This window comes from Balaenoptera acutorostrata, chromosome 2 (assembly GCF_949987535.1).
Source record: "Balaenoptera acutorostrata chromosome 2, mBalAcu1.1, whole genome shotgun sequence".
Classification (NCBI taxonomy): domain Eukaryota; kingdom Metazoa; phylum Chordata; class Mammalia; order Artiodactyla; family Balaenopteridae; genus Balaenoptera; species Balaenoptera acutorostrata.
The window spans coordinates 138,796,947-138,817,758 of NC_080065.1; positions in this window are offsets into that span (position 1 = coordinate 138,796,947).

Sequence of the window (20,812 nt, forward strand, 5' to 3'; positions counted from 1 at the left end):
TGGGAGGAATAGCAGTGGTAGAAGCAAATGTCTGCAGTCCCATGGGTGTGAAAGCAGGTATGGAAAAGCACAGGCTCTCAGGAGACAGGCAAAGAGAACAAGTAGAGGTGCAACTCATTACTTAATTGCCACAGGCTCCTTAGAATGAACACCAACCCCTGTCTCCCTGTGGCAGAAGATCACTGGACTTGGAATCCTGACTCCACCAACTAGCCATGTAACATTGGAACTCAGCCTCTCTGGACTTAAGTAAAGTGGAGTTGATAACACCTACCTCACAAAATGTGAGGATTAAATATAGTGACATGTAAGCAAACACTGTGCAAGCTGTAACGTGCAATATAGCGTGAGGGGCTGGTAATCACGTAGCCATGGTGTTAGCTTTGTTAGCAGCCATGTCCAGCTGATGACTGGTTGCATTTGGACTCAACTAAAACTTCCTCCAGATCTCTCCCAGTTACAACTGCATTTGGCTGCATGCCCTGGAAACCCGATTGTGGTGGCCTACCCAAATAAGAGGTTTATTTTTCTCAAATAACAAGTCCAGAGAAAGTCAGTCTGAGGCTGATGCAGGGGCCCAAGTTTGGCATCAGGGGCTCCATTCAAGTCTTTTTCATCGAAGGACTTCTAGATTCCTTTCCACCCTTAGCATGTGGACTTCATCTTCATAGTTGCAAGATGTCTTAGATTCGGTTTCCCCAGGAGTCCCTGAGACAAGAATTCATGTGCAAGCAGTTTATTTGGAAGGTGAACCCAGGTGGGTAGGAGAGTAGGGAAGTGAGATGGAAAAGAAAGCCAATACAGGGTGCATTAAGGAGTGGGTTATTGCTGTGGGCAGCTGGGGTTCAGTCCCTCTGGGGACCTCAGGGCACTCTATCTGCCCTCAGTGTCTGTAGCTCATGCCCCAAAGTTGTCCCACCCAAAGGCCAAGGAGCACAGATGTTTATGCACCAACTTCCATCTGTCATGGTGGGCTGCTTCCAGGTTCACTAACTCTCTGGCACTTCTGACTGCCACATACATACACACAGGCTAAGCGTGATCCTGTAGCCAGCAGAAGCCCTCTGCTAGAGTCACAGGAGCTTTCAGTAGGAAGCCTGTGATGAATATAGCAATGGTGAGTGTCAAGGGATTATGGGCAGAGCACTGACGGCACCTGCTACACAGGACAGCTGCTTCCCCTTCAGCATCATGTCTACATTCCAGGCAGGGAGACAGGTAGACAGTCAAAGGGCAAAAGACATAGCAGCTGAGTCTGTACCTGTTTATCAAGAAGGCGATAGCTTTCCAGAAGCCTCACCTGACTTCCACTATACAGCTGCCAGAACTAGGTTACATGACTACATGCAGTAGCTGTAAGAAAGCTTGGGAAGATGAAATTGTATATTTTTTCACTGGACACATTGCACCAAAGTGTTTTATTTTTAAGAAAGTGAAGAATGGAAGTTGTAGGCAACTGGTAATGTGCAACAAGGTCAACTTCACTTGAATTACAGGAGCAAAATGTGGTTGTGTGGTGGATATAGTTGCAAACCATGTTCCTTGAAGATACTCACACGTGTGGATGAAGAATGTTGTGTACCATATCAGTAAACAAAGGATGTTGCAGCCATCAAGCCATCAGCCGTTACAGCCACCCTGACTGTGCACCCTGAGGGGATCCAGGATGGAGAAAAACAGGATACCGGCCTAGATAGTTAAGGTGCGCATCAAAGGAATGGTTTCGATGAGCCCAGGCTCTTACATCTTCCCATACATAGAGAAGTATTAAGTTCATTAACTTGAGATGTCTGGTTTTTCTTTAATTAACAGTAATCTTTTGCTGTTCTGACTACCTGTTTTTTGTTGCAAAAATTCATGTATATCCTGGCTACTCCCTTACCTCTTCAGAACAGTCCCTCAGAACTATCTGAAAGGCCGCCTCCCAGGCTCAAGTCCTCAGTATGTCTGCCGAATAAAACATAATTCTCAACTTTTAGGTTGTGCATTTTTTTCAGTCCACATATGCATGAACAAAGCAAGAATCAGAAACATTAAATCTTAGGTTAAATCTTCAAGCCATCACTTACATAGTCTCCAATACACGAGGCTCAAACAGCAGACAGACAAGTTATGGGATTCTGCTGGGGCATAATTGGCTTATCTTAACCTATTTATTCATTATCAGATATGTACTGGCCACCTGCTATGAGCAAGCAATAACAAAGTTCCTAGGGGACAACAAGGTTGGCCTATTGGAGAAAGAGAAGAAATAAGCCTGTGTGGCTGTGAGGGGAGAATGTCAGAGAAGCAGGCAGGGGCCGGGAATAAGGTTAAAAGATTTCAAAGCTCTTTTTGGCTGTCCCCAGAAATGTGTTTCTTAGAAGAAATGCTAGCAGTGCCTAATTTGGAAGAGGAGATTTACCGATTTAGGGAGGGAAGTTTGATCATTCAGTAGTACTATTCGTTTTGTCCTGAAATCATCTGCAGCTAAAAAAACAAAACAAAACTCGATTGTCCTAATTTTCTTTAAGGAATCAAACTCCTTCAGAGCCCCTTAAATTCGAGTCATGTCCTTGAGTTTTCATGTTTTCACTGGAACCTATTGATTAGGAAATATATATGTAAATATACATATGTTGCTCCATCTGCCTGGAGGATCGTGGCTGCTGCCAGCATGCTGCTTCTTCCTGACATTTGGAAACACTCTGCTTTGCCTCCTGCTTAGCTGTGTGAGAAGGAGGACTCAAGTGTCCTAAGTGATGATAAATCAGCCTTCAGGGGGGCCTCCTCACCATAGAAGAGCCACCCCCTGGGAAAGAGTTTGTCCCTAAGCAGAAGGGAAGTTTATCAGGAGGAACTCCCTCTGAGGGGTAGTTTTGCCATGTGAATTTCATTGCTCTTTCAGAAACTACAGGCAGTTGGACCATGCCTGAGTCTACTCTGCTCAAGTCCCTTGACCCTTTGAACGCCTAAGGCTATGCCTATTCAATTTTTCAACAGATGTTTGTTGCACATAAACGAGGGACACTATCATGAGCAAAATCAGAGGTGGTCCCTGCTCTTTGGGAACTGACAGCCTATGGGAAGACAGATCCTATTCAAAAAGTCACATGTAGGGTAGATAATTAAAAACTGAGAAGTGTGCTAGAAAATGATTCTCTGAGAGCTTGGAACAAAGGAATCCGATCTCATCAGAGGTCAGGGAAGAATCCCCTGAAGAAGTGACACTAGCAACAGCAGGCATTGCTTGAGGGCTTATTATGTTTCTGTCCTGAGCCAGAGACAGAAACATAATCGAATGCTGCTTAGAAGGAATTTATAGACCTGTTGAAAAAGTAAGATGTTCCTACAAATAAACCACCTGAAAGAGACAGTGTGGCATCAAGTGCTAAATGGATTAGCACTAGATAATAAAAGCTTAAGGAGTTAAAGATGAAAAGTGAGTGGTAGCAGAGGGTGGACAATACCTTGTGGATTGGGTGAGATTTGAGCCAGACCAGGAGGATGAATAAGCCTTGGACAGGGAAGGAAAGGTGTTAATCTGGTCATGGAACTCAGAAATCTTCAATGGTGTCCTGCTGTCTTAGCAGTAAAAAAAAAAAAAAAAAAAAAAAAATCAAATTTCTTGACCTTCCATGATCTGCTCCCAGCCTATCTTCCCAAGTTTACCTTTTAAAGACCCCTCCACTCTCTTGGAAATACACTAACATTCTACCTTTTATATTATAGTTACTCTTTCCTTACAAGTTTATGAGCAACTTGAGAGATGGCATCATGTACTAGTCACCTGTATTTGTAGCCCCTTATTCCTTAGGGTAACACCTTTTGTATAGAAGAGACAGTAAATATTTGTTTAATGGGATGGGAGGGGGGACGAAACTGTTGTGCTGTGGTATATGACCACATTGGTTAATGTGGGACTTGGGGGTGAGAGCTCGGGAGGTGTGGTTGCCCCTTTTCCAACAGCACTCTCTTCCTTGGAGACATCACTGACTTTTAAATTTAAAACTTTTAAAAAGTTTTAAATACCATCTTCACGCTGGTGACTCCAAATTGATATTTCCAGCTCTAAATGCTCTCTTCCAGACCTGTGGATCTAACACCTCCCTACTTGCCATCACCACTTGGCCAGGCATCTCTAAAAGGCATCTCAAAATTAATATATCCGAAACAGAATTTTTGATTCCCTGACCTGATAACAAAAGCATACGTCAGTTTCTATCTCCACCATCTTCTCTCAGTAAATAGCACCACCAGCTAGTCATTTGCTCAAGACAAAAATCAGTTTCATCCTGGACTCAATTTACCTTACTCTCAATGTCCAATAGATCAGCAAGTTCTCTTGTTTCGCTTCAAAAACCATACATCTAATCCATCCACTACTCTCTTCCTCCATTGATGTCATCCTGTTTTAAGACACCATCATCTCTTGCTTGTACTATTTGATGTTCCCCACTATTGTCCCCAGGTGATCCATTCTTCGCAGTGCAACCAGAGTGAACTTTCAAAAGCATGTCATCTCCTGCTTATGTTCTATAGTGTCTCCCGTCACTAGAAGAAAATTCTAGAAGAGAATCCATACTCCCCACCATAGCCTATAAGACTCCCTATGAGCTGCTCCTTCCTGTGTCCACGCTCATCACCCACCACCCACCTCACTCTACCTCCCAGCCACCCTGACCTCCATGCTGTTCCTCAAACACACCAAGCTTGCTCCCACCTCAAAACCTTTGGTCTTGTTCTTCCTTCTGCCTAGAATATCTTCCCCCAGATGTTCCCTTCACTGGTTTCTTCTTGGCATTCAGATCTCAGCTAAGCTGTCACCATTTCAGAGAAGCCTCCCTGACCATACAACAGCAGGTGCCCCCAGGGTTGGGGTTAGAGTCAGGGCTAAATAACTCTAATAATAACTGTTAATTTTACCATAGTGCTTGTCACTATTTGTCTTAGTCCACTGGGGCTACTGTAACAATACCATCGACTGGGTGGATTAAAAAACGGAAATTTCTCTCTCACAGTTCAAGAGGCTGGGAAGTCCAAGATCAAGGTGCCAGCAGATTTGGTGTATGGTGAGAACCAGCATCCTGGCTTGCAGATGGCTGTCTTTGCTGTGTCCTCACGTGGTGGAAAAGGGTGAGAGAGCTCTCTGGGGTCTCTTTTATAAGGGCACTAATCTAATTCATGAGGGCCCACCTCCATGACCTAATCACCTCCCAAAGACCCCCACCCCCTAATACTGTAACACTGGGGATTAGATTTCAGCATATGAATTTGGGGGAACACAAATTCAGTCTATCAGTCTATTAGATATTGGTTATTTATTATTTATTTACTTGTTTATTGTATTATTTCCCCCATCTACAATATCAGCTACATGAAAATAGGGACATTACTTTATTTCCTATTATATTATCAGCAACTAAACAGAGCTTGGCACCTCTAAATTGACAATCACTAAATATTTGTTGCATCACTGATATAGATAGATGGGTGAATACTGGTTAACTGTGTAAACTTAAAGAAATCATTTAGCATCTTTGCCTCAATTTACCTCCTTCCCTGATGTAGATGGAAGGTAATATACTACTTATCTTTTCTGGAACACAAAGAATGTGGTTAAGATAAATGAGAAGGCTGAAGGCTTTACCACTTATTATGAGAAAAATATTGGAGTGTATGGGCAAGGAGCCATTTGAAAGTGGCGATGACAGGCTAATGGAGAAGAAATTCATTTGTTTTATTACCCGTGAACCTCCTGGGGACTGAGTAAGATGGAGGAAAATGAAATGTACCCATTTGTAATATAAAAATTCATAAATACAGCTTTTATTAATTCAAAGTAGGGTAATGCTTTGTTTTTCTGGCATCAATAGGTATTTTGCTAAGTGTTTTGTTTTTTCAGATAGTTAATGTTCCCATTGTAAGAAGATTTTTTTCAATTTGACTGTTTTAATGGAAATAGTTTTCAAATGAATTTCAGTGCCACTTTCTCTGGCAGCACACTGAGCAGAGCCTTTTGTCAATAACTTGGGAATATCATTACAAGCTTACATTGCATACTTGGGTATAAAATAGTGATAAACTCTGAAATCACAGATGTGTAGACCTTTTATACTTCCTGAGATCTTTTATGTATATTGCATAGTTCGTTTATTTTTTCTCTTCTCTCATTTATTTAATCAATAAGTAAGACACATAGTACCTGCAGGCTGGCCACTAAGAACTCTGCCCAGAGTGATAAACAAGAGAAATGTGATTCCTGCCCTCTTGGAGCCCACAATCTGCTGGGAAAGATTACAGTGACTAAGGAAGTACAAGTGTGACAAGAATCTCAAAGGCCTACCCTGAGGCTTGGGAAACACCTCCCCAAGGAAATGGCCTTTAGGCTGATTCCTACAAATTGCTCCGGGGAAGAATGTTCCAGGCAGATGGAAAAGCATGTTCAGAGGGTGTGAATGGTGAGGCAAAGGTGCATTTGAGCAGAAAAATTAAGACCAGCAAGTCTCCTGATGATGCTGTAGTGTCAGGGAACCAGATTGCAGACCCCACCTCCCATAAGCCCAGGCTAGGAATCTGAGACTTCATTCTAAAAACAAATGAAATGCTTCTTTTAAAGAGGGGAGTAACACGATCAGCATTACCCTTCAAAATATGTGTTAGAAGAAAATAACCACTAAACCTATGCTTTCGCACATATTTTTGGTTTAAATGAAGTTAAGATAAGTGGTGCCACAGTTATCAACCTTCCACAAAGTATGGAATTGACAGGTGATGCTCAGGGCCGTAGGGACAGTGCAAAAATCGAGAAGAGGATGTTCACGTTTGGGAAAGTGTGGGTTTCAGAAAGGAACCTCATTATTGGAGGCCTCTTACAGTACGGTATATGTAAGAGCCTGATTTAATTCGGTTCAACATTATCTGAAATACCCGCCATATACCCAAGAGCTAAAGGAAAAGTTTGTTAAGTGGATGAACATGCACTGGGAGCAGACGCCTGAGTTCCAGGCCTGCCTTGGCCACTACCAGGAGGGATCCCGGCCTTCGGCAAGTCTCTTCCCCCATGGACCTTAGCTTCCTCTCCTGCAGAATAAGATGATGCCTGTGCAAGCCACTCTGCCTGGAATGCTGAGATGCGCATAGCTTAGCAGGCAGGATGCTCAAAGGGGGGGCTCCATCACCTACTCACCAAGTGACCTTGGACAGGTTACTTAACTTCTTTGAATATCGGTTTACCTATTTGTGAATGCCCTACCTCACAGATGATGGTGAGGGCTAAAACGCCTGGCACAGACAACGCAGTCAGGAAATATTAGGATCACTCTGTAATTTTACAGCTTAATATCTGCTGGCTCACATATTAGCCCACTAAAGCAGGAAAAAGAATTTGGAAATGAATGTTTCCTTCAGGAAAAAAGTGGCCCCTTATGAATTAAGAACTCATTCCACATATTTCATTTTTCTGTATCCTTTTGAGACTTAGTAATATTTTGGGAAGCATCTTGCACCACCCATCTGTCCAACATTTGTGCTCTGGAATATCTTTCCTCTAACAGCTTGGCCAAACTCTGTTTTGAATGTGTTCAGTGACACTGTCCCTAGCCTATCTATTCTGAGCATGTTATTAACCTGAGCTCGCATGTATCAGTATAAATTCTGCTAAGAGCCAACATTTCCTTAATTTCTGAGCATCCATGCAGAAATAAGCTTGCATGGTTTCTTTGTGGTCTCTTTGTAGACCCCAAGGGTATTAATAGCAAGTCATACACCCTCCATTTTTCTTATTATTTTTAAACAACTGGGTTTTAAATAAGTTTAATGTATGCACATTGTTTAAAAATATGAACAGTATAGAAAGGTTTTAGATTAAAAAATCTTTTCTTTGCTTCCCGCCCCCTGATCCCTAGTTATGCTCCCCATATATGAACAGTGTTTTATACATTCTTCCAGAAATGTCTTCCCTCCCTTCCTCTCTTTCTATATATATTCTACATAATTATCTTTATTTTACACAAATAAGACAATAACATCCCACCTTCCTTTCTCTATGTATTTTATATCATTGTAGTTATTTTACACAAATGGGACTGTACTGTTCAGACCTTATGTCTTGGACATTTTTCCATAGGAATACCTATAGATCTGCCTCATTCTTTTGAGTGGCTTTGTGGCATCCTATTAATGGAATGTACCCTTTAACCAACCCCTGTTGTTGGACTTTTTAGATGTTTCCAATCTTTTGCTCTCACAAACAGTTTTCTAAAAAATATCTCTGGACATACTTCTGTGCACACTTGAGAAACTTTATCTGTAAGATAAGTTCTTATAAGTTTTAAAACCCAGAAGAGCATCCTCCTGTGTGTTCACCAAGCCATCAGCCTGTCTCTGCTAACATCAGACCTCCAAAAAGAGCTCCTTCCAAGGCTGGTGGCTGCCTTATTGGACAACACAGGTACAATCAATACCTTGAAAGATGTTATCAGTCTTTACTATGAAGACAGGTGATAATGTAGCAGAGTGCCTAACGAATATCCGAATATCTGACACACCATAGTTACCTGTATATGGTGGCTCTTAGTCATATTGCCTTTATGCTTGTGAACAACCGGTGAGGAATTTATCTCCAAGGCCCGAAGCTAAATATAACTAGTCAATGGGTTGGTATAATATTAGCAAATTTAGGTGGCACTATTTTTATGAAACAGCCATTTATTGAAGATGAATGTCCAATGGAACAGGAAAGTCCTTCTTAGGTAGTAAAGGAAAACCTATGAGGCATTATGCTTCAATTTTAGAAATTTACTCTGGCTGGATCTCCAAGAAGCCTTGACATTTTCAACAATAAAAATCAATTCATAGCTGGTAGGTATTAATCTTAGCATTTTGGGAAAAAGAATTGCCAATTTAAACAAAGTAGTGTTGATTTTGATCTTGAGAACATGGTCAGGCATTTGGGTTCCATTCATTCATTCATTCAACAAATGTTTATTGAGCACCTGCTAGGTACAAGGCAGGTTTCTAGGTTACAGGGGATGCAGTGTAAACCAAACAGATACGGGCCCGGCAATTAAATAGCCATGTGACCATGGACAATCCTCTTGCCCTTCTTGGACTTTATCTTCCACATCTTTAAAAGAAGCTGGCTGAACTACATTGTCTCCAAGGATCCTCCCAGATGTATCATTCTGTGCCTCTCCTTAATGCGTTGTTTTTTTTTTTTTTAATTATTAGCACCTTTAATTATTATTTATTTATTTATTTATTTTGGCTGTGTTGGGTCTTCGTTTCTGTGCGAGGGCTTCCTCTAGTTGCGGCAAGCGGGGGCCACTCTTCATCGCGGTGCACAGCCCTCTCACTATTGCGGCCTCTCGTTGCAGAGCACAGGCTCCAGACACACAGGCTCAGTAACTGTGGCTCACGGGCCCAGCCGCTTCGCGGCACGTGGGATCTTCCCAGACCAGGGCTTGAACCCGTGTCCCCTGCATTAGCAGGCAGACTCTCAACCACTGCGCCACCCGGGAAGCCCGTTAATGCGTTCTTAATGGTGATCTCAATGCAGTGCTGCACTAATTGCATAGCACATGGGGACACCACATAATCCTTCACAGGAGTACTGCCAAGTTTTGACCAATGGGTACTGTATTAGTTTCCTCAAGCTGCCACGACAAATTACCACAAATGTGGTGGCTTAAGACAACAGGAATTTATTCTCTCACAGTTCTGGAAACTCAAGTCTGAAATCAAGGTCATCAGGGCCATGCTCTCTCTGAAGGATCTATGGAAGAATCCTTCCTTGCTTCTTCCCAGCTTCTGGTGTTGCCAGCAATCCTTAGTGTTCCTGGGCTTGTAGCTGCATCACTGCAATCTCTGCCTCAGTCATCACATGGCCTTCTCCCTGAGGGTCTGTGTCTCTGTTTTCTCTTCTTATAAGGACAACAGTCAGTGGAGTAGGGCTCGCCCTAATCCAGCATGAACTCAACTAGTTACACCTGCAAAGACTCTATTTCCAAACAAACTCACATTCCTAAGGTTCCAAGTAGACATAAACTTTGGGGGGGACACTATTCAACCCAGTACAGATACTATTTCCTTTTGCTTCTACCAAGGGTATGGACTGTTACAGCAGTGTCCACCAGCGGACACTGAGCTGGGGAGGTCACACAGCCTAGTGCAGAGGGGTGCTCTATGAGGTAGAGGTAGTGAGTACATCTGAGCCATCAAGGCTGGCAACAAAGGACGGAAGCGTGTTTAATGGAACCTGTGAGACTGTGCCTTGCAGACAGGTACAACAGGACGAGCAAGGCCAGCTTGTGTGCCCAGGACATTCCACGCAATAAACAGCAACATCGTGTTGGGGGTGACAGTGTAAAGGGAATGATAACTGAAAGCTTTCCTCCCAGTTATAACTGGGAGACTTTATAACAGTGCTGTAGGCATGATTACTTCTAATTAATTGTTGGTTTCTTTGGTACCGTTTTGAGTCATTTCTTCCCTTCTAGTTGAGCACCCAAAATGCAGGGATTTAAGAGGGTGGCCCACGTGCAGGAAGGCCGACAGCTGGGCCTTGCAGAGCAAGGGTGCAAGGGTCAAGGGCTCTAGCTCTGGAGGCAATTCCAGGATGGAACCTCTGCTCTCCCCTCTTACTGGCTGTGTGTCTTTGGGAACATTAGTTCGTTTCTCAGAGCTCAGACTCCTTGGCTGTAAATTGGGGATAATAATAGAAACGTCTCATAGGATTGTGGTGAGGAGAAAATGTTATGTTGTGAGGAGAATTATTCATGTGCAACATTAAACAGTGCCAGGAGCATAAAAATGTGCTTAATGTATGTTTGTTGCTATTAAAATATCTACTAATCTTTCCCTGCGCTGGAAGAGCTTTCCCAACAAAGATAGAAACATGTTGTTACTTCTCTCATATTACAAAAAAAGACCTTTCTAGACTGTATCTTCCTCCAACACCTTCCCTTTACAGAAAAATTTCATAAAAGAATTGTTTGTCCTGGGTCTCCAGTTCCTCTCCTCCCATTCCACAAACAGACCTCTGCCCTTCTCCCAACCCCTCCACTGACACCGTTCTCAGTCAGTGTGGTCCCCCGTGACCTCAGTGCTGCTAATCCCGGAGGTCCATTCTCAGTCCTCACGTTACTTGCCTGGTCAGCCGTTTGTGACAGCTGAGCAGTACCTTTCTCTTGAAACACTTCACCACTTGGGCTCTTGGGACACCACTGGCTCTTGGTTCTCTTCCTACTTCCTTCTGACATTGGAGCGCCCCTAGGGCTCCCCTGAACTTCTCTTTTCCATCTACGCTCCCTCCCTAAGTAATCTCAGCCAGCCTTTGTACCTTAAGCACCATCCCCGACAGCTCACACACCTAGATGTCCAGCCTGGGCATCCCCCCTGAACCTAGTCAGCATCTCCATTTGAATCTCAGATAGACATTTCAGAGCCAGCGTGTTCAAAATCAGATTCGTGATCCCCGTCCACGGGGAAACCTCTTCCTCACACCGTCTGCCCCACCTTAGCAAATGGAAACCGCGTCCTTCCGGTTGCTCAGGGTAAAAACCTGAGAGTCATCCTGACTTTTCACTTTCTCTTACACCCTGCATCAAATCTATGAGGAAGTCTTGATAGTTCTACCTTCAGAATAGATCCAAAATCTGGATCTATTACCTCCACTGCTGCTGCTCTGGTCTAAGCCCCCTTTATTCTTCGCCTGTATTACAGCAATAGCCTCCCAACTCAGCCGTATTTTATCAGTAGCCTCCCAGCTGAGCTTCCTGCATCTTCCCTTGACCCCCTGCAGCCTATTCTCGACCCAGAAGCCAAAGGGACCTCACTCTTGGCTGCACATTAGAATCACCTGGAAAAGTCTTAGAAATTTCAATGCCCAGCCCATATCACACTAATCAAATTAGAATCTCTGGGGGTAGGACCAGAGGGCACAAGTGTGGTTTTGTTATTTTATGTCAGATCATGTCACTCCTCTGCCCCAAAAAACTTCTAATGGCTTGTCATCTCAGAGTAAAACTCAGAGTCCCTGAGATGGCCCAGGAGGCCTCGCATCAGTGGTTCTCACACTGCGACAGCATCTGACTCAGCCGGAGGGCTTGTTCAAACACAGCCCTCTGGAACCCATTCCCAGAGTTTCGGACTCAGTAGGTCTGGGGCGGGGCCCTATGATATGCATTTCTTGCAAGTTCCCAGGTGACACTGATGCTGCTGGGCAGGGCGGGCCACACTTGCAGGCCCAGTACCTTGTGGGATCTGGTCCCACACCTCTCAGACAGCATCTCCTGCTGCTCTTCCCCCACTCAGCCTGTTCCAGCCAAACTGGCCACCTTGTTATTCCTAAAACGGCCAGGTGCTTTCTCACTTCAAGGCCTTTAATCCTTGATGTTGCATATACCTGGATTCCCTCCCTCATCTCTCTCAAGCCCCTCTTAGATGTCACCATATCAATGAGGCTTTGTACCTTATTGAAAAGGGCTATCCTCCTCCTCCTCCCTATCCCTCCTCCCTGCTTTATTTTTCATATAGTTCTTCTGAACATCCAACATACATTTACACGTATATGCACGTATATTTTCTGTCTCCCACCCCCAACTCACACAAGAAGGCTTAAACCTCATGAGGGAGAGGACTTTGTTTTGTTCACTGATACGTCCAGGGTGTCTAGAATCGTGGCTGGCACGCAGTAGGTCTCAATACATCTAAACAGAAAAAAAATGCAGAAAACCCAGAGACCAGACAGGAATGCCTTAGTTCTGTTGATAGCCACGAGGGGCTGCTGTTGCGCCGCAGAACGGACAGGAAGGCTCGCTGCTGCTCTGCCTCCCACAGCCAAGGGCTTAACATAGACCCTGGGAGGGAAACACCTGGGTGGCCAAGCAGGCCCAGCTGGGACATGGAAACATGTTTGTTATTACCTCCTAAAGGCTCGTGCCCAACACCAAGCCAAGGTGCTCCTGGAGATCCGCTGCAGCCCATATCCAGTAAGCTTTTGGAAGGCGGCAAATCAGGGTGAAAGCATTTGAACAAGTCCCCAGTGGGGTTTGATGGATACCAGGTCCTGGGGAAAGGCTGAGGGGAAGGAGTGAACCTGGCCTGGTCCAGGTAGACACAGCCGAGGGGCAGAATTAGACAGAGTTGGGTAGTCACTCCAAGTTTAAATCCAGAAGCCAAATTCTCAAGAATTCCAGAGGGGAGAGGTGAGCCTAGCTTGAATGTATCCCTCCCTGGATCTGGGATGTTCCAGGGCTCACTCTTTCCTCCTCCTCATTAATATAGCCATCTATTTATCCAGATGTACATGCATGCATATACCTGAAGGCTCTAAGAGATTTCGTTTGCATTCTCCGTGACATAGTATATAAAAGCTCTGGGCTTAGGAGTTAAAAGAAAAAAACTTTAGTTTCTCCTCCAGCTGTGTGACTCAAGTCTTACCTTATCTGTGTTCCCTACCTCATGGATTAGTTGTGCTGAAATATTAGTTGAAATATTGTGAAAGCTCCTTGTGAACCAACTAAACATCAAAATGTTTGGGGTTTTTTTGCATGTGGGTGGGGCTGCTTTCACAAATGGCACTTGAATCCAGCAGGGATTTATCAGAAGATCCCACCCAGCATAGAATCCAAGTGAGCCACAGATTTATTTGTGTGTTGGTTTGCATACAATTTAAGGACAATACTAATAATAATAATAGCTAAAAAGTATGTAACATTTGCCTCAGGCCAGTAAACCCATTACACACTTCATCTCATTTAATCCTTACAACAAATCTAAGAGTTATGAGCTATCCTAATCCTCCAGTATACAGATGAGGAAACTAAGGCTCAGAGAGGTTAAGTAACTTGCCCTAAATGACAGGCTCATAAATGAGATCTGGACTCAGGCAGTCTGCCCCCTCCCCCTCCTACACCAGAGCCTGTTCGGTGACCTGAAGGGACAGTGAAATCATCCTGGTGGACCAGCCTTGGACCTTAGACCTGGTGTGCATCCCAGCTTTGCTACTTCTCAGCGGTATAAACTTGGGCAAATGATTTATCTGCTCTAAGCTGCTGTTTCTTCCTCTGTAAAATGAAGATAATATTTCCCTTGAAGGGTCGTTGGGAGGATTAAATGGGATAACACGTAAAGCACCCAGCCAGTCCCTGTGAGACTAGATGTCCATTAAACATTACTCCGCCCCTGACTCCTTATTCAAGATGAAAAAGCAAAACACTGAGAAGCTAAATGTCTTAGCTGACATTTTCCAGTGTGTTTTCCCAGACTTTGTGGTCAGTCCCTGGGCCATCTCCAGATAAGGTTTTCTCTTTGCTGCAGTTGGTAGTCAAGGATCTTGACTTTTCTCAGTTCCCTCTTAGCCAAGGTGGGACCCTGGCAGATAGGGCCCATCAGAAGTCTTTGCCCAGCCACCCTTCCCTCTTGCTGGCCCTTCTTTTCTGCCCTCTCCCCATAGGTTGAAAAGAAGAATAGGACAAGGAGAAGTTAAAAGCTCCCTTGGTCATCGAGAGAATTAAGGTGAGGAGAAGGGATAACGTGGAGGGGAGAGATTCGTGGTTTGGGTCATGCCTGCACTCCAGTCAAGTGCCTCTTAGCTCTAAGCCACCCACTTAGGCACAGCAAGATCCACTTAGCCACACCATCTAGAATCGCATTTAGTATTAAAGCTGAAAGACCTCGGAGATTATTTCATTTTCAGCCAAGCTTCATGCTTGGTAGATGAGGCATCACAGGGTGACTAACTTGGCTGGCGTCTCACATTAGCAGTCTCCCCAGCCACCCAGGGGCCTAGTTTCCTGGCCTCTTTGCCTTTTACCACTTTGACTCCCATGACCTCGCCATTCTCTGTGGGTTCATTGCCCTGGAGCTTTGCGTGGTCAAGGCTGCAGTGATAGACTTTACCCACCTAGTGCCATCTTCTCCCCCAACACTCTTGCTCTGCTGAGCACCACTTAGTCAAAACCTTTTTTGCTGCCTCCTGGCTACCCAGGACCCCACACTAAGGTAAACTCCTTTGGCAAAATCCCATGTCCTGAAGCTTCCCCTATGCCCATTTCTCTGTCACAACTTAGCTTTCTTACATCCCAGCCAACAGTCAAATTCAAAAGGAAATCTGATATGTAATAAGTTCCACCATGTTTACGACTGATAATGAACTCAAATGGTTCTCAGGTTGTTTATTTTTAAAACTGGGCTCCTAGAGGAATGAAATGTTTACCCAAAGAGGTAAGGCCCTTAGGGTAGAATTTCGGGAATTCTGATGCAGAAAATTCTCCCCAGCATGCCTCCAGGTGTCCAGTGGAGACAGCTACAAGCACTGACCCCATGTGATACTAGCCTTGAGTTAGAGGTATGTGTGGTTTCAAGCATTAGCCTGATAATGGTCTGGCCTCTTTTCTGAATCTAAGAAATTCCTTGGTCTTCTTATCACAGCAAATCTAAAGTCATTTATCATCTCCATTTCCTTGGAGCACTCTTTTAATCTATCTCTCTTTTTCACCCAGTGCCTGCCGTCAGAGAGTGAAGGGAAACGGGGGTCTGTCAGGGGAGGGTGCCAGCTGGTCTTTGACTACTTCTTGTAGCAGCTCTAGAGGCACCCCTTCCCAAAATCTCAAGCACCAAACGCCAAACGCCTTATTTCCACAGGACTTGACCTCTTTCCCAAAATGCTTCCTGAGATCGATGTAAGTGTTAATTGTAACGGTTAAAATGGTGGTGCTGCCAGCTGTAGTCGATTTCCTCTCCATGTCATCATGATTCACGGTGGTCCTGAGGGATGCGGAGAACCCAGTGGCCAGGAGCTGGGATGACCACACACCCCTGTTTCTGCCTGCTATCCTGGCGTAATTATTAATAGCGCCTTTCCCTCTCTGCCTGCTATCCTGGCGTAATTATTTTATTTATTTATTTATTTATTTATTTATTTTTGGCTGTGTTGGGTCTTCGTTTCTGTGTGAGGGCTTTCTCTAGTTGTGGCAAGTGGGGGCCACTCTTCATCGCGGTGCGCGAGCCTCTCACTATCCCGGCCTCTCTTGTTGCGAAGCACAGGCTCCAGACGCGCAGGCTCAGTAATTGTGGCTCACGGGCCCAGTTGCTCCGTGGCATGTGGGATCCTCCCAGACCAGGGCTCAAACCCGTGTCCCCTGCATTGGCAGGCAGATTCTCAACCACTGCGCCACCAGGGAAGCCCCTGGCGTAATTATTAACAGCGCCTTTCCCTCTCAAAAGTGTCCTGGGTTGAACGATAAATTCTATTAAGATCATGGGCTTGGGAGTGAGTTTGACCTGAATTCAAAGCCTACCCTTGCCTCTTAGTAGATGAGTGACCTTGGACAAGTTTCATAAAGTCTATGAACCCCGGTTTCCAAATCTGCAGAAAGAGGATGTTATTAGCCACCCCCCGCCCCCCACCCCACCCCCCGTTCGTAAGGTCGTTTGGCAGGACTGGCTTTGCACAGTGCCGAGCACAGGCTAAGAGTGCAATCTGAGTTAGCTCTGATTCGAGAATTGTAGAGCATCCATGTACATCCTCCTCATTTGCGGACTCACCACAGAGAGGATGTAGACTCCACTGAGGAATATTTTGCACTGGAAAAACTTGCAACCAGACAGACTAGCATTCAAATCCCAGCTGCACTATTTCTAGTTCTGTGACCCTGGGCAATTGAAACAAACTTTTTGAGCCTCACCTTACTCATCTGTGCATTGGGGATAAAAATCTCAGGGTTGTTGAAAGGAGAAAATGAGATAAAGGTATTGGAAAGCACTGTGCCCTGCGTACGAATAAATGCTGCTGCTTATTATTACATTTGGGGGAAGTGAGGCACAGAGAGGTAGGAAGAACTGCCCACGTACACAACTAGGGTTCCCCAGTGAGAGAGGGAGCATGTCTGGCCCCGTGCACTTTCCACTCTATGTTATGGTCTCTGAGGACTATATTCTCCCTCCTCCCAAGGTTACAATCATGCCCTAAGCCATCAGCATCATTTCCAAAGCTGTATCAATCCTTCACACGCTCTCCCCTCCCTTATCATGGAGATTCGAAACAGGAAAAGGAAGCCTCATGATGACATGCAGCTGGCCCTGGGATTTCTGAATTAGAACCAAATTTCATGTTTGTGGAATAGATGTCAGTCTGCTGGCTGTGTGACATTGGGCAAATAACTCCACCATGCTGAGCTACAATTTCCTCCTGTGTAAAAAAAAATGACACCCCTTGCAGGGTGAGCAACAAACTAAAGTCATTCTGACTCCCGAACCTCTGCTTTTAACTTTGATCCTAGCTCAAGTTCAGTGGCTGTCCAGTCCCCTGGCCGTTTGGGGGACAGTTAAGATGATGGCAGGTGGTAAGAAAAAACCTACATTTCAGTTGTGTAAGGATGACTTCAAAAATTGGGATTTGGGTTATGGTATGAGATAGAATGCTACCTTGTGTGGGTAGGTATTTTATTCAAAATAGTCCAAAAACAGTTGATTAAACTGTCCGTCCCATGATAAAGTTATTTTTATTTATTTGTTTTTTTTTTAAACTTTCGGTTTATTTATTTATTTATTTATGGCTGTGTTGGGTCTTCGTTTCTGTGCAAGGCTTTCTCTAGTTGCGGCAAGTGGGGGCCACTCTTCATCACGGTGTGCGGGCCTCTCATTATCGCGGCCTCTCTTGTTGTGGAGCACAGGCTCCAGACGCGCAGGCTCAGTAATTGTGGCTCACGGACCTAGTTGCTCCGCGGCATGTGGGATCTTCCCAGTCCAGGGCTTGAACCCGTGTCCCCTGCATTGGCAGGCAGATTCTCAACCACTGCGCCACCAGGGAAACCCCTTTTTTTTTTTTTTAAACATCTTTATTGGAGTATAATTGCTTTACGATGGTGTGTTAGTTTCTGCTTTATAACAAAGTGAATCAGCTATACATATACATATATCCCCATATGTCCTCCCTCTTGCATCTCCCTCCCACCCTCCCTACCCCAGCCCTCTAGGTGGTTACAAACCACCGAGCTGATCTCCCTGTGCTATACGGCTGCTTCCCACTAGCTATCTATTTTACATTTAGTAGTGTATATGTGTCCTTGCCACTCTCTCACTTCGTCACAGCTTACCCTTCTCCCTCCCTGTGTCCTCAAGTCCATTCTCTATGTCTGCGTCTTTATTCCTGTCCTGCCCCTAGGTTCTTCAGAACCATTTTTTTTTTTAGATTCCATATATATGTGTTAGCATACGGTATTTGTTTTTCTCTTTCTGACTTACTTCACTCTGTATGACAGACTCTAGGTCCATCCACCTCACTACAAATAACTCAATTTTGTTTCTTTTTACGGCTGAGTAATATTCCATTGTATATATGTGCCACATCTTCTTTATCCATTCATCTGTCAATGGATACTTAGGTTGCTTCCATTGTCCTGGCTATTGTAAATAGAGCTGCAGTGAACATTGTGGTACATGACTCTTTTTGAATTATGGTTTTCTCAGGGTATATGCCCAGTAGTGGGATTGCTGAGTCATATGGTAGTTCTATTTTTAGTTTTTTAAGGAACCTCCATACTGTTCTCCATAGTGGCTGTACCAATGTACATTCCCACCAACAGTGCAAGAGGGTTCCCTTTTCTCCACACCCTCTCCAGCATTTTTTGTTTGTAGATTTTTTGATGATAGCCATTCTGAATGGTGTGAGGTGATACCTCATTATAGTTTTGATTTGCATTTCTCTAATCATTAGTGATGTTGAGCATCCTTTCATGTTTGTTGGCAATCTGTATATCTTCTTTGGAGTAATGTCTATTTAGGTCTTCTGCCCATTTTTGGAATGGGTTGTTTGTTTTTTTAATATTGAGCTGCATGAGCTGCTTGTAAATCTTGGAGATTAATCCTGTGTCAGTTGCTTCGTTTGCAAATATTTTCTCCCATTCTGAGGGTTGTCTTTTCGTTTTGTTTATGGTTTCCTTTGCTGTGCAAAAGCTTTTAAGTTTCATTAGGTCCCATTTGTTTATTTTTGTTTTTATTTCCACTTCTCTAGGAGGTGGGTCAAAAAGAATCTTGCTGTGATTTATGTCATAGAACATTCTGCCTATGTTTTCCTCTGAGAGTATTATAGTGTCTGGCCTTACATTTAGGTCTTTAATCCATTTTGAGTTTATTTTTGTGTATGGTGTTAGGGAGTATTCTAATTTCATTCTTTTATATGTAGCTGTCCAGTTTTCCCAGCACCACTTATTGAAGAGACTGTCTTTTCTCTATTGTATATTCTTGCCTCCTTTATCAAAAATAAGGTGACCATATGTGCATGGGTTTATCTCTGGGCTTTCTATCCTGTTCCATTGATCTATATTTCTGTTTTTGTGCCAATACCATACTGTCTTGATTACTGTAGCTTTGTAGTATAGTCTGAAGTCAGGGAGCCTGATTCCTCCAGCTCCGTTTTTCTTTCTCAAGATTGCTTTGGCTATTCGGGGTCTTTTGTGTTTCCATACAAATTGTGAAATTTTTTGTTCTAGTTCTGTGAAAAATGCCATTGGTAGTTTGATAGGGATTGCATTGAATCTGTAGATTGCTCTGGGTAGTAGAGTCATTTTCACAATGTTGATTCTTCCAATCCAAGAACATGGTATATCTCTCCATCCGTTTGTATCATCTTTATTTTCTTTCATCATTGTCTTATAGTTTTCTGCATACAGGTCTTTTTGCCTCCTTAGGTAGGTTTATTCCTACGTATTTTATTCTTTCTGTTGCAATGGTAAATAGAAGTGTTTCTCTTTCAGATTTTTCATCTTTAGTGTATAGGAATGCAAGAGATTTCTGTGCATTAATTTTGTATCCTGTTACTTTACCAAATTCATTGATTAGCTCTAGTAGTTTTCTGGTAGCATCTTTAGGATTCCCTATGTACAGTATCATGTCATCTGCAAACAGTGACAGCTTTACTTCTTCTTTTCCGATTTGGATTCCTTTTATTTCTTTTTCTTCTCTGATTGCTGTGGTTAAAACTTCCAAAACTATGTTGAATAATAGTGGTGAGAATGGACAACCTTGTCTTGTTCCTGATCTTAGAGGAAATGGTTTCAGTTTTTCGCCATTGAGAATGATGTTGGCTGTGGGATTGTCCTATGTGGCCTTTATTATGTTGAGGTAAGTTCCCTCTATGCCTACTTTCTGGAGGGTTTTTTATCATAAATGGGTGTTGAATTTTGTTGAAAGTTATTCTGCATCTATTGAGATGATCATATACTTTTTCTCCTTCAATTTGTTAATATGGTGTATCACATTGATTGATTTGTGTATATTGAAGAATCCTTGCACTCCTGGGATAAACCCCACTTGATCATGGTGTATGATCCTTTTAATGTGCTGTTGTATTCTGTTTGCTAGTATTTTGTTGAGGATTTTTGCATCTATGTTCATCAGTGATATTGGCCTGTGGTTTTCTTTCTTTGTGACATCTTTGTCTGGCTTTGGTATCAGGGTGATGATGGCCTCGTAGAATGAGTTTGGGAGTGATCCTCCCTCTGCTGTATTTTGGGAGAGTTTGAGAAAGATAGGTGTTAGCTCTTCTCTAAATGTTTGATAGACTTCACCTGTGAAGCCATCTGGTCCTGGGCTTTTGTTTGTTGGAAGATTTTAAATCACAGTCTCAATTTCAGTGCTTGTGATTCATCTGTTTATATATTCTATTTCTCCTTGGTTCAGTCTTGGAAGGTTGTGCTTTTCTAAGAATTTGTCCATTTCTTCCAGGTTGTCCATTTTATTGGCATATAGTTGCTTGTAGTAATTTCTCATGATCCTTTGTATCTCTGCAGTGGCAGTTGTTACTTCTCCTTTTTCATTTCTAATTTTA